Below are 15,202 nucleotides of genomic sequence, written 5' to 3'. Positions count from 1 at the left end.
ATTCAAAAAATAGAGAAAGAAAATAAGATCACAATAGTTCTGATGCCTTATCTAGCATAATATTACAGCATGTCAAATTCTAAAATGTTGATTTAATTTAAAAAAGATAAAAATTACTTTGTGGTCTCACAATAAACATTACGTTGTTCATTCAAAGTTTTTCTATTAATATTCATCTTATTGTCACTGCATATGATCATTTCATAGATATTAACAAATTACTAAACTTTTTTCAGATCTGGAAAAGGTTGTCATATTTCCACCTAAGATTTGCCTGACATAAATAGTGAGCCTGGCACTCTGAATTAATACCATGTGCATAAACGTATCTTCTGTGCACGCTGAATAAATCAAGTGCATCTGGGAAACACCCTTCTGTGATAAATCATGAGCCATAACAGCATACTATACCTTCCATAGGCTTTATGCTTTGCAGCACTTCACATGCTATTTTACTTGTGAGTAATATGTTCAATGCATCCTGGATGTCTTCAGTTTACCATGCTCTGTACAGCCACACAGTTCATGCAGAAATCTCCTGATTTCCTTGAATACTTCTAAGCAGAGTTTTCAAGCAAGAAAGAGGACCTTTGGGGGGAAACTCTAAATACAAGTAACTCCACATGCAGTGTAAAATGTCATCAACCAACATCAATTTGCCAAGGGCAAATCATGTCTGACTAATCTATTAGCCATCTACGATGGGGCATAGTCATGAGGGCCTTTCTTAGCCATCTCAACAAATGTGTTACTCTTGCCTAAGTGAAATCAAAGTACACATGTGCACTAAATGTGAACTCTGCTGTTAGAAATTATCCATGGGAATTACTTCTTGTTTCATACAGTACTGGATACGCTGTGTTATCTGAGTTATAACTATTACAACACATATTTTGGAAATTGTAATAGTATATGTCTAATTACCAGTACCAGATGCAGTCACACTTTCTTGCAAAACACTTCTGAGGAGGAAAGGAGAATGAGACTAATGATACAACTATTCATGAATTGCAGTACCCAGGTTTTGTCTTCTGGTTACTTTATCTAAATGAAATAATGAAGGAAAAAAGAGTAAATGGAAGAAATGAAGAGGAGGTAGTGATGGTGTTCAGCTGCAATCAGAAATGGATGAGGGTTGAGTAGACATGCTAGTTTTAAAACATCTTCAGATACAAATGACTCCCAAAATTTAAAAATAAGTAAATAAATAAATAATCAGGTACAATCTTGTGAGTCAGATTTGTTATTCTCTACCGAAATAGCTCATTTCTCAGAGTCTGTTCAATGGCCTAGTTTGTCACATACAATCCAAAACCTGAGATTTAGATTTTACGTATATGCCTACAGGTATCATCTTTAATAAAGTGATTAGCCTCTTGAAAAAAACATTTATGCTACAAATTTACCTTTTATTAGAAATGACCATCACACAAAATTCCAAACTTGAACAAATAATTCCTGCCACGTTCAGCACTATGATGGAAAATTTGAAACTTCCCTCAGAGGAAAAAGTTTCAAAAATAGTGTCTCAAAACTGGACCAGTTAGGTATCAACACCAAATTTTTATTCTATGTGATAAGTCATTTTGGCATATATACATTTTGTTGTGGTATTTTGCGTAGTTTCAGCTATTGTAAAAAAAAAAAAAAAGTCTAAAAGCTTCTAAGCACAGACAAGGCAGTCTGAAGCATCCTAGCACCTTGAACCTCATTTGGTTTTACATAAAAAATATACAGTTAATAAGTGAGCTTGAGCACTCCAGTTTCCAAAGAATAAAACAGAATTAGGTGATTCAGAGGTTGGTACGAAATTTAGAGATGTCTGCAATGTTTTTTTCCAGAGATACTGAAACTTGATTTCTCCTTGGCTGATAAAAGGAGACATTATTTGTATATACATAGCATAGCATGGAGGAATTTGGGATTTTTGTTTACTCTAAGCACTTTTGAAAACACACATACAACCTTACTTCAGCTCATAAACCAGTCAACATCAGAAAGATCAGTAAGGATGCTTCATTCTGTAATGGCCAGCTAAGCTATGTACACCGTTCCATAGATACCAATTTTTCTACGTGAAACAAAAGTAACAGGGAAGATTTTCCTTTTTTTTTTTTTTTTTTTCTTAGCTGCCCCCTCCCACATCAGGTTCAATGCAAATAAAGCACTGGACAAGTAAAACAGTATTGCCTGCTCTTGGACTCAAGGGGCCACTGGTGTGACACAGCATTCTTCACAGACTGGAGCAGCAAACTGACCAGAAGGGCAACCTCCACAGGGTTTGGAGACAAGACTAAAATCCCCCTGTACTTAACTACTTAGTCCTTTCAGAACTTTCCATTCAGGCTCTCTTATCGTAATGCATCACACAATACAGACTGTTTTACATTTTTGCAATCTATTCATGTTGTTCTGATTTCTGCATCAGCATGCTATGGCAGGTAGAAAAAAAAGTCTTTTTTAATCTACTCTCAAATTCGTATAAGATTTACCTAATATCACCAGCATGGTTTTTTTACAAGCCTAAATTAGAAATGTACCATATTACTAAGAACATTTCACATACTCCAGTTTTCTTCACAAGCATTGCTTTTGCTTCTGTTTGAGCAATAAAAAGAAGGCAATAGCTGACTTGCACTGGAACTAATATTGTGGTTTTATTAAAAGAAACAAAATCTTAAAAAAGGAAAAAAAAAATAAAAGAAATCTGTATTTTCTCCACTTGACTTGGTATCCTAAAGATCTTCTCCAACACCTTTTGTTCATTTTTCCTCTTACCCAAATTCTCCACCAGGATAATTTAAAGCTGGAAGCTTTCCACTCTTGCCTCTAAACACTACCAGAATCAGACGAGGTTGTCTGGATCTAAAACAATGACTCAGACGCCATGTTAAATGGATGTAACGAAACCAATCCAACTGTATTTTGAAAGCTATTAGACTGCTTTCACTGCAATATTAACATATGCACGCACAGATTACTCTTTATTTAATGGCCAGCAAAATCAGAAGTTTATAAATCAAGTTTATTACACACTTCTGTAGCCTCAAGCTGATGAGCACAAATTAAATTTTATGTTAACCTGCTTGGGTAGTTAGCACACAATTAAGATCTTGAAGAATTAGGCTGAGTGGTAATAGCAATATATGAGAATTTGATCTAAATCTTGGGATTTAACAGCAGTCTGTGAATGAGCTTGTATGCAGCCTATCACCACTGGAAACCAGCTTAATATAATAAAACCAGACCAGGAGGGAAACTGAGTGAGGCAGTGGGTAAACTAAACATTTTTCCTTTCTTATTTATTCATGCAGTTTCTCATCTACCGCCATTTCAGTTAGAAACTAACTGATTTGTTGCACAAAACAAAACAGCAGTAACAAAACTAACAGCCCTACAAAAGTTAAGAATACCCTGAACAGTCTTGTAGACTGTAAACATACCTAGACCTAAAGACACTATAGAAAGAAAAGTTTATTACATCTGTGATTGTTTTATGATTCCGCATTAAAATGTTTAGATAAAAGACTAAAGATATAAAGTCGATAGTTTTCTTTTAAACTGAAGGCAATGATTTTAGAGATATTACAAGTAAGAAAAGTGCATTATAATTCCAAGTAGATGTATAATTGATAATAAAAGTACAAATAAAGATGTTCATTTAAAAATATACGTACACCTTGATCTTCACTATGCTGCCATTATTCTTCATTCCTAGGTTAACTCACAAATATGGTATTAAAAAAAATAAATAAATTAGGTCCTAAATATAGCCTTGTTCTGGAATTTTTACTTCCCAACTGCAGCACAATTGTGGGTCTCTGATTGACACATTGATTTATTCCCAGCAAGGGTCCTGTAATTAATGTGACCTTTTGATAAGGTGGGAGATATGGGGTGAGACAAGTGCTCTCATGAGAGCTATTAGCAACTTCTGAGCAATTGCTAATGTTAGAGAGTTCTCTTTTTTTAATACAGTTTGGAAGATAATTGACAAACCATGATAATGAGTATGTATAGGGAAGGAAGGAGAGCACAAAAGAGGTGCAAGAACTGTTAATTACTCAAAAAGAGGAAAGATTTCGCCACTGGATAAACTGTGCATTTTGGACTGTGGTCTCAGGAACACAATTAAAATAAAATGTAAGAAAGGAATCATAGGTCTACATGGGCCCAAACAAAGATGAAATGTTTCACTTTTTTTCCTATCTTAAGAAGACAACTCTGTCTTTACACAGCATAACAGGTGGTTTTATTTCTTCTTGTCAGATGGTATTTGTACCAAGGGAGTTTTCTCATTTCCCTTCCCATCTGGTTCTGCACACAGCGATACAACGTAGTACCAAGATGACAAAGTTCTAGTAATGTTCCTTGAAGATTAGTTCTATAGCAAAGTAACTAACCTATTATTTCATGATCAAGTAACCCATTCATGACAACAAGACAAGCATTTAAGTTATGATCACTTTGGAAACACAAGGTAAGATTAGGCTGACCTATCAGTAAACAAAAACTGCATGAAAATCTGTGACTTTGTATGCAAAAGAATTAGGCAGTAAAAAGAAACCTGAACATTCAATGTATGGACATATTAAAAAAAAAATTTTTCAGTTATCAGAAATACATACATCTAGAATGTGAATTATCTTGTTATTGATACAGATAGCAGTTTGTGCCCAACATAAAATGGCAGAAAACACTGTATGAGCATAAGAAAAATGCAAATAAATGCAGAAAAATGTGAGAAGGCTGCTTCCAATTCAAAATGAAACAGCACGCTATGACTATAGCCAGGACAAATTTGATCATCTAAAAAGAGAAAAAAAAACCCTCCACTATGTATAGATTTTTGAATATTCAGGCTGCCTGCACACTTATTCTTCCTCATTTATGAGTTACAGCCTAGATCCCAAAGCAAGTCATTTGACAAAGCCTGTCTTTTTAGTTTAACACACCATTGTAAAATTTTGTGGACTAAAGGAATAGAAGAATTTTTCAGCATTTCTCCAACACTAGCTTTGACAGCAGTTGTATGTAACAAGTGGCAGTAGATTATACACTAGAAACTTATCTGGGGAAAGACTTTTTTGAGCAGTGTGTCTTTATGGAGTTGCATGCAAAACTTAGCCAAAGCAGGATGCAGTGACAGACATGTAATGGCAGATAGTATTTATATCACTAGACAGAAGAAAGTATGTAGTAATTTCAGTTCCTGTGAAGAAAGAGTGCTTCTGATGAATTAATACCTTTTTGAAACTCTGAATTTCTCAAATAATTTAGAACAATGATAATCTATGTCACCTCAGAATCTCTGATTAATATTTTCATATTGAAATGATTTGGCAGACTGCACTCTATTTCTGCCATTTTAGAAAATTAAAATTGAACTCATTCTCATAATTTAAATGTAGCTGTACAAAAACCACTAGTATTTCTCTGTATGGTATCATTTTACTCTTCAATATTTTAGCTAGGTGGTTTAGATCTCATGCATTTGTTTGTGCCTACTTACACACACCACACACTTTAACACTTTTTAGTTCTACCTAAATACATTTTAACAACATGACTGTCATGAGGGAAATAAGGACAGAGATGATGAATGCGAAAAGAGACAAACATAACCGTTGTGCAATTACTGATTTCTAAAGATCTCAAACTGAGTCCTTCACATTCTTCTAACAAGAAATTATAATAATCTTGTTGCCAGTTCCCCTCATCACCTCTCCCCACCCAATCTCTTTTTCTTGATCTTATTTCTTACCTTATTTCTTGATCTTTCTTTCTTATTTAGAAAGAGTGAGGCTGTAGCCATCAATACTAACAGAAACTGGTTGCTACAATTCCAGCCCTCTGGAACAGGTAAGGTATTTAGCAATTGATTATGGAGGAGTCAGCACTGCACCCAGAATACTAAGTTAAAGAAATGCAATAACATGCAATAGCTTGAAGAGGACTGCCATGAAATATATCAGAGACGTGATCATTCACTTTTGTGCAATACTCTACACGACTAAATCTGTGTTCCCAGACCAGGCAGATATAAGGGAGCATAACAAAACTCCCTAACTCCTTGAAAGCAGGCAATTAACAACAGTGCTTCCAAGGAACCATTTCCACTTTGATCAGAACGCGCAAATGGGCATGTGCCACGTACATCACTACTGCTTTTAACTGCTAGTCAGCATTGAATGCTGGTGTGCTCTATCAAACTGCAACACCAGAGATGGGATTAGTAAATGCTAAAATGCCAGTTATGGAAGCAAATGCTGCATAACAGCAGTTGTGCCATCCCTTTAGCAAGCAAATGGGAATGTCAGTTTATGGCAGGAAAAGGACCGGTGAAACGGAGCTGTTTCTCACTATCCAACTTCATTTTACATGACAAATTAAATTAATTCTCCCCAGGTCAAGTGTGTTTTCCTGTGATGGTAACTGGTAAGGGATCTCCCTGTCTTCATCTCTTTATCTCGAGCTTTTCTGTCTTATTTACCGCTAAGTGCCCTTGAAGAGGTGGGGGTGAGAAAGCAACTGGGTGGTCATCTGGCAGCCAGCTAAGGCAAACCCACCACTTAAAAACTACATGACAAATGTCCCCAAATGTGTATGCGTAGGTGTTTAAACATCCATATTTTTAAATGCTTTGCTCACTTTTTTTTTTATTATTTTGGGTACTTGATTGCTACATTTCCTCCTTTCTGGAACGTTTCTTTGGTGCACATTGTATTAATACAAACATCCTTTTGGGACATTTCCTTCCTTTGTCTCTGGGATGAGCATGATGCAGGTAACTTTTGCTTTTCCCAAGAGAGAAGTTTTGTGTCCCCCTGCTATGCAAGTGTTAGGAAAGAGGGGATGGTGAATGCCTCTGCTCAGCTCAGCAGGCTGATGTGATGTGCACAGAATGCAGCTGGAGCCACAACTGGTGAACAGCTAGCGTGAGCGTCAGAGACCTTGATGTATGCGCACCGGCTAAAAGTCATCACTCATGGATATTGCAAAGGGTCCAAACCACCAAAATATAAATCAACGCACAACAGCAATAAACAACTGCTTATGTATCACCAGTGGCTACTGAAGTCTTGCATAAAAGAACAAATCACAGAGAAGTTATATGTTGCAATAGAAACAACGATGTGTAACCAAGTTGAGGCTGTTTGCAGGCCCATGTACACGCTCTGCATTAACAAAGGCTTTTTTTCCTGTTTCTTTAATATGTTACATTGCTTTCAAGATGAGCTTTTGCAGGGAATAAAGTCTGCATCACTTGATAATTATCATTCTGCATTAAATATATACATATGTTAAATATATGAATGTATTAAATATATATAAGCCAGTGTTGTTCTGTCGGCCTGCAATGTGAGATAAACTTACCTGGATGAGGCCTACACAACTGTTGCGTCTACTATGGAAAAAAAAGACAAGAAAAAGAAAAAAAAAGGCAAAGATGGTAAAACAAAGTTTGAAGAGGAATAGTCTAACTGTGTCACTGGCGCTCATTAGCACTGCTGAGAACTGCCAGGCCAGCACAGCCGTTTTGCTGTCGGCGTTCGTCTGCTGCTGCACCGTGCCAGGCTGGTGCTTCAGCCCATTGGAGCCAGCTGGGGACTGTTTGTGCTGTGCTCTGCTGCACACTGTAGACATACCCTCAGGGTCCAACGCTGCTTATTCATGTTTCCTAATAAGTGCTAACCCACTAATAACAGCTCTCTCGCAATTGTTACAGAGCAAGCAGTGCACATCCATTCTGCATACGTTGGCTCACAATTTACCCCATGGCATTCTTAGCTGTATCAAAATCTAGTCAAAAAAAGAATAGCAGAACATATTGGAAAAGAGGGAAAGCTAAAGGGTAGAAAGATTTTTAACTTTTTTTTTTTCCTCCTTAACTGTTTGTTTCTTCTGCCTTAACTATTTACAAAATTACCTAGCATTATATTTGGGCAAGGATTTTCACCAATAAAAATATCCCACTGAATACTGAGCAAAATGGAAATACATGACAGCAAAACCAACAAGGTGAAAGAACCAAAAGAAGCCAATCCCTGACCCTTAACTCTATTCATGTTTCTAGAATCCACAGCAATTATATTATCATGCTAACACCACTGTCATTAGTAGTAATGAGAAAAATTTAAAGAACACCAGACATGCACTACAAATGTATGAGAATAAGAGTCCTAAGGGATTAATGATTTTAGTTCCTAATCTGCAACACAATTAAAAGGTATTCTCTGTAGCAAAGGGATACTCATCCTTTCAAAAAAGGACAAGGAAGAAGAAAAAATAACTTCAAAATATTCAGCATTCAGCCACAAACATAAGCATTAAAACTTTTACGGAAAAGGCCAAAGATGCCACAGATGGTGGAATCTAAATCAAGGTAAAGTGGGACATGGGAAGAGAAATCATCAGACCTCTGTTCCTCCTCCCCCACCCAATAATATCAACACTGCCCTAAAAAGTATACATTTACTCTTAAAAGGCCCTGCACATCGGCATAAGGTTGAGAGAAAAGCACGCGAGTTAAGAGGAAATAGAAAAATGCTATTTGATAATTTCTTGTCACTTACAGAATACATTTAAGCACTAGAGGAATGAGGAATGCATTAGGCCCCTAGAACTGCACGAGATATCACCAAAAGTTTCTTAGTCATGCCTTTTTCCATTTATAATGAGTAACACATCCATGCCTATGTCTGAAAAGCCAACTGCGGCCTGTTTTATTTTATTATTGTAAAAAAAAAAAGAATGGTGAAAAAAGGGGGAGAAACCACAGAAAAAAGTCACGGGTTTTAAAAATTTCAGACAGTAGAAAAAGACCTGACAGAGTATGATCAGGAGGGGGCGAAAGCACCACCACCAAAAAAAGAAGTATAAAATCTAGCTCTACTTACAGCTAAGGGCTATAGCTGTGTTACAAGCACCTGGGCACCTGTCCCAGGTCTGTGAAACACTCTGTACAGAGCTTCCAAGACCAGAGCATTAGGAAATTTCCTGGGGAGGATCGCTTCCTCACAGCACATAAAGACCCCTAGAAAGAAAATGTAGGATTTGAAAGGAGAAGATGGAAAGTGGGAGGATGTTTGAATCTTTTGCTTTGTAGGCAGGGAACATTCAGAGCCTCCTGACATATCTACAGGCATGAGCCTTTCACACCAGAATCAAGAGGAAAATCTTAAACCGTTACTCATTTGCAGCAAAACTTACCTGGGGCTCATTTTGAAGTCTTTTCAAAGTATGTCACTCCAACAGACTTCACATTTCATACATTAAAGCTCTGCCTTTTCTCCCCTCCTTACAATCACATATTTGAAAACGTTGTCACCACTTAGGTATATTGCTCACCCTCCCACCCCTTTCTGCTTGCTCAAATTCTCAAAAACGTTCTGACTCCATTTATTTCAATGCACTTACAAATGCATCACTAAGAAACAAGTGGTGTGATGTCAGGTTGAGCCTCATATCTTGAATAGGGAGGAGATGATGTCTTAGCATCTTTCAAAAAGAGATGGCATTGCTCCTCCCAGATCTGATCACCTCATGGATTGTAGCAGATGGTGCAAAGCCCAGAGATAAAGTGGTTAATAACACAAAATTTACTCTGGAACACAGTCAATCCCAGGCAAACTCCACTTTCTGAGAACCTCTTTAAACACTTTCCTGACAAGCCCAGGAAGACACTATGACATATTCTCCTTTGAATTCAAGAGAACCAGCTTTTCCTGCTACCAGTAAGGACTGTGGCTAAAAAGGGGCCTGGTTGCTGGAAAATGGAGCATACATAGGCAGGAAGGCATTCTACTATATAGTGTCTCCAGCAGCCTCTAGCGATACATAGACAATTTTAACAAGCATTGAGGAAGTGTGCTGTATTCAGGAGGCAGGCTTTGTAGGTCAGGCTTAATAATGTGGTACATAATTAGGAACAGTTAAGGTTATACTAAAGTATTCCTCTTCATGGGACTCATGACCCTCTAATTACATTCTCGCTTGAATGATTTTAAAGAAAAATAATTTCTATATTCTGTTTCATTCCTATATAATACTGTGTTCTGACTCATTAACAAGTGTTAGCTCTTGGCACGGAACTATGCAATCCTTCCAGCTTTTAAAAACAGAGTACTATGAAAGAGAGCTTGGCTAAAAAGGATCTAGATGAATAAGCAGGTTGCAGTCCAAATATTTGGAAAATCTTGGGTTACAGTAATTGTTAAGGAATTAATTTACAATCCAAGACCAGAAAGCCAAATACATAAAGAAGCTTGGCTTGCTTGCATCCACCCATGCTGTTGAAGAAGAAACAGTGAAGAATACGTGCAGTCACCTGAGACAGCTGCTGACCAGGCAGCCAGCTAAAGCCTATCCAGTGTGGGTGCAACACATGGCACTGTGCCAACATTAGCACTGCTTTGGATCAGAACTACTAAGTCTATTGCATCATGTGGACATGCTGCCTCTGATCTCTGCTACCATGAAGATTTCTACCCACTATCCAACTACACAACAAAAATGTTCTTCAATATGGCTTCTAACCTTGTTATAAACATTTGTGTGCTACCTTGGACAAGTCACTGAAAAACACCGTAACAGAAGGCTTCAAGACATTGCAGCAGAAAACAAGGCATTTCCTTCAACTAACTCTGCCCAGTTCCTGATTTATTGTAAGTTTTTCTCTCTGTGCCCCCTGAAACTTTGCTCTTCTCTACAATCTCTGAGACTCTTTAGTCAATCCAGGAGACTCCTGGAGTGCATCAAGGATAACTTCTTAAGACAGGTTATAGACAGCCCTACCAGATGGGATATGATACTGGACCTGTTGGTCACCAACACAAGTAAGCTAATTGGTGATGTCAAGACTGAAGGCAGGCTGGGTTGCAGTGATTGTGCACTGGTGGAGTTCACAGTACTGAGGGATATAGGACACTCGAAGAGTAAAGTCAGCACCCTAAATGTTAGGAGAGCAAACTTCCAACTCTTCAACAGGTTAGTCAGTAGGACACCCTGGGAAATGGTCCTCGGGGACAAGGAAGCAGAACAGGGATGGCAGATCTTTAAGGACACTTCCCATAGAGCACAAGAGCTCTCGATCCCCAGGTGTAAGAAATGAGGAAAGGAAAGCAAGACACTGGTATGGCTGAGTTGAGACCTGCCGGTCAAACTAAAGGGCAAGAAGGAAAGGCAGTGGAAGGCAGGGACAGGTATCCTGGGAAGGGTATAGGGATGCTGTCCAGTTGTGTAAGGATGGGGTCAGAAAGGCCAAGGTGTGAGTGATTTGAACTTGGCAAGGGACACAAAGAATAATAAGAAGGGCTTCTATAGGTACGTTAGCCAGAAAAGGAAAGCCAGAAAAAGAAACCGTAATCCCACCTGATGAGCAAGACTGACATACTGGTAACAATAGACAAGTAGAAGGCTCAGGTGCGCAACAACTCTTTTGCCTCAGTCATTACTTGACACCTCTCTTCTCACACCTCTTTAGCAGATAGACCACAAGATGGGGCCTGTGGGAGCAAAGTCCCTCCAACTCTAAGAGAAGATCAGGTTTGAGACCACCTGAGGAACTCAAACACACATAAGTCTATGGGAACTGACAAGGTACATCCCAGAGTCCTGAGGGAACTGGATTCTGTAGTTGCCAAGCTACTCTCCACGAGGTTAGAAAAGTCATGGCAGTCAGGGGAAGTCCTCGATGACTGGAAAAAGGGAAACATTGCACCCATTTTTAAAATAAGATAGAAAGGAGGACACTGTAAACTACCAATCTCTCAGCCTCACCTCTGTGCCTGAGAAGATCATGGAACAGATGGAGGATAGGGAGGCAATTTGAGACAGCCAGCATGGCTTCACCAAGTGCAAGTACTGCCTAACCTAGTGACCTTCTATGATGGAGTGACTGCATCAGTAGACAAGGGAGTTATAGCATCATTTAGGTTGGAAAAGACTTTTAAGATCATGGAGTCCAAAAAAATCTACCTATGATGTCATCTATCTGGACTTATATAAGGCCTTTGACATCTTCTTCCACAACATCTTTCTCTCCAAATTGGAGAGAGATGGATTTAATGGATGGAGTATTTGGTATACAAGGAATTGTCTTTATGGTAGCACCCAGAAGGTAGTGGTCAATGGCTTAATGTCCAAATAGAGAAAAGCAAAGAGTGATGTCCTTTAGGAATCTGCATTGGGATCAGTAGAGTTTAATACCTTCATCAAAAACACAGACAGTAGGACCAAGCCCATTCTCAGGAAGTTCATCTCAACACGCAGCTAAGTGGTGCAGTTGACACACCTCAGGAATGGGATGCCATCCAGAGGGACCTGGAGAAGCTCAAGAAATGGGCTCTTGTTAACCTCATGAGGTTCAACAAGTGCAAGGCCCTGCACCTGGGTCAGTGCAAACCCCCACATGAATACAGGCTAGGGGAGGGGATTGAGAGCATCCCTGTGGCAAGGACTTGGGAGTACTGGTGGATGACAAGCTGGCAACATGTGCTTGCAGCCCAGAAGGCCATCCATATCCTTGGCTGCATCAAAAGAAGCCTGGCCAGCAGGTCAAGGGAGATGACTCCTCTACTCTGCTCTTGGATAACCCCACCTGGAGTACTGCATCCAGATCTGGAGCCTTCAATACAAGAAAAACATGGACCTGCTGGAGTGGGTCCAGAGGAGGGCCACAAAAATGATCAGAGGGATGGAACACCTCTCCTGTTAGGACAGGCTGAGAGAACTGTGGTTATTCAGCCTGGGAAAAGATGGCTCTGGAGAAAACTTGTTGCTGTCTTTCAATACTTAAAGGGAGCTCATAAGAAAGATGGGAACAGATTGTTTCAGCAGGACCTGTAGCAATAAGACAAGGGGTAATGGTTTAAACTAAAAGGGGGTAGGTTTAGACTAGAAATAAGGAAGAAATTTTTTACAATGAGACTGGTGAAACACTGGAACAGATTGCCCAGAGAGGTGGTAGAGGCTCCATCCCTGAAAACACTCAAGGTCAAGTTGGATGGGGCTCTGAACAACCTGATTGATCACGGGGTGTTTGACTAGTTGACCTTTAAAGGTCCCTTGCAACCCACACCATTCTATGATTCTAATCAAGTTGCAGGATTAGAGTTCATCACTGTGACTTTTCCCACCTCTTACCAGCACCCCCTCAGACTGAAACCTAGTCTCTGCCCAGAGAGCCTAAGCTGCTCCCAAATCAGTCTCTCCCTCCCACCAGGGTTTCACCTAACTCAGACTTTTTTTAAAGTAAAAGCACTTCTCTAACTGAGAACAAATAGATAACAACCATCACCCCACAGTGTATGAAATATCGCAGATATTATTCATATCAGAGATGAATCATCTTCATGGCCCCAAAGGAATATTGCCCAAGAATCTTTAGTGACAGATTATCAAAGAAGAGAAGGGGAAAGAAGTAAATCCCACCTGATGAGCAAGACTGACATACTGGTAACAATAGACAAGTAGAAGGCTCAGGTGCGCAACAACTCTTTTGCCTCAGTCATTACTTGACACCTCTCTTCTCACACCTCTTTAGCAGATAGACCACAAGATGGGGCCTGTGGGAGCAAAGTCCCTCCAACTCTAAGAGAAGATCAGGTTTGAGACCACCTGAGGAACTCAAACACACATAAGTCTATGGGAACTGACAAGGTACATCCCAGAGTCCTGAGGGAACTGGATTCTGTAGTTGCCAAGCTACTCTCCACGAGGTTAGAAAAGTCATGGCAGTCAGGGGAAGTCCTCGATGACTGGAAAAAGGGAAACATTGCACCCATTTTTAAAATAAGATAGAAAGGAGGACACTGTAAACTACCAATCTCTCAGCCTCACCTCTGTGCCTGAGAAGATCATGGAACAGATGGAGGATAGGGAGGCAATTTGAGACAGCCAGCATGGCTTCACCAAGTGCAAGTACTGCCTAACCTAGTGACCTTCTATGATGGAGTGACTGCATCAGTAGACAAGGGAGTTATAGCATCATTTAGGTTGGAAAAGACTTTTAAGATCATGGAGTCCAAAAAAATCTACCTATGATGTCATCTATCTGGACTTATGTAAGGCCTTTGACATCTTCTTCCACAACATCTTTCTCTCCAAATTGGAGAGAGATGGATTTAATGGATGGAGTATTTGGTATACAAGGAATTGTCTTTATGGTAGCACCCAGAAGGTAGTGGTCAATGGCTTAATGTCCAAATAGAGAAAAGCAAAGAGTGATGTCCTTTAGGAATCTGCATTGGGATCAGTAGAGTTTAATACCTTCATCAAAAACACAGACAGTAGGACCAAGCCCATTCTCAGGAAGTTCATCTCAACACGCAGCTAAGTGGTGCAGTTGACACACCTCAGGAATGGGATGCCATCCAGAGGGACCTGGAGAAGCTCAAGAAATGGGCTCTTGTTAACCTCATGAGGTTCAACAAGTGCAAGGCCCTGCACCTGGGTCAGTGCAAACCCCCACATGAATACAGGCTAGGGGAGGGGATTGAGAGCATCCCTGTGGCAAGGACTTGGGAGTACTGGTGGATGACAAGCTGGCAACATGTGCTTGCAGCCCAGAAGGCCATCCATATCCTTGGCTGCATCAAAAGAAGCCTGGCCAGCAGGTCAAGGGAGATGACTCCTCTACTCTGCTCTTGGATAACCCCACCTGGAGTACTGCATCCAGATCTGGAGCCTTCAATACAAGAAAAACATGGACCTGCTGGAGTGGGTCCAGAGGAGGGCCACAAAAATGATCAGAGGGATGGAACACCTCTCCTGTTAGGACAGGCTGAGAGAACTGTGGTTATTCAGCCTGGGAAAAGATGGCTCTGGAGAAAACTTGTTGCTGTCTTTCAATACTTAAAGGGAGCTCATAAGAAAGATGGGAACAGATTGTTTCAGCAGGACCTGTAGCAATAAGACAAGGGGTAATGGTTTAAACTAAAAGGGGGTAGGTTTAGACTAGAAATAAGGAAGAAATTTTTTACAATGAGACTGGTGAAACACTGGAACAGATTGCCCAGAGAGGTGGTAGAGGCTCCATCCCTGAAAACACTCAAGGTCAAGTTGGATGGGGCTCTGAACAACCTGATTGATCACGGGGTGTTTGACTAGTTGACCTTTAAAGGTCCCTTGCAACCCACACCATTCTATGATTCTAATCAAGTTGCAGGATTAGAGTTCATCACTGTGACTTTTCCCACCT

Source organism: Calidris pugnax, unplaced genomic scaffold (genome assembly GCF_001431845.1).
Source record: "Calidris pugnax isolate Ruff unplaced genomic scaffold, ASM143184v1 scaffold8, whole genome shotgun sequence".
NCBI classification, from domain to species: Eukaryota; Metazoa; Chordata; class Aves; order Charadriiformes; family Scolopacidae; genus Calidris; species Calidris pugnax.
The sequence above is the reverse complement of the archived record's forward strand: the minus strand, read 5'-3'. Positions refer to the sequence as shown.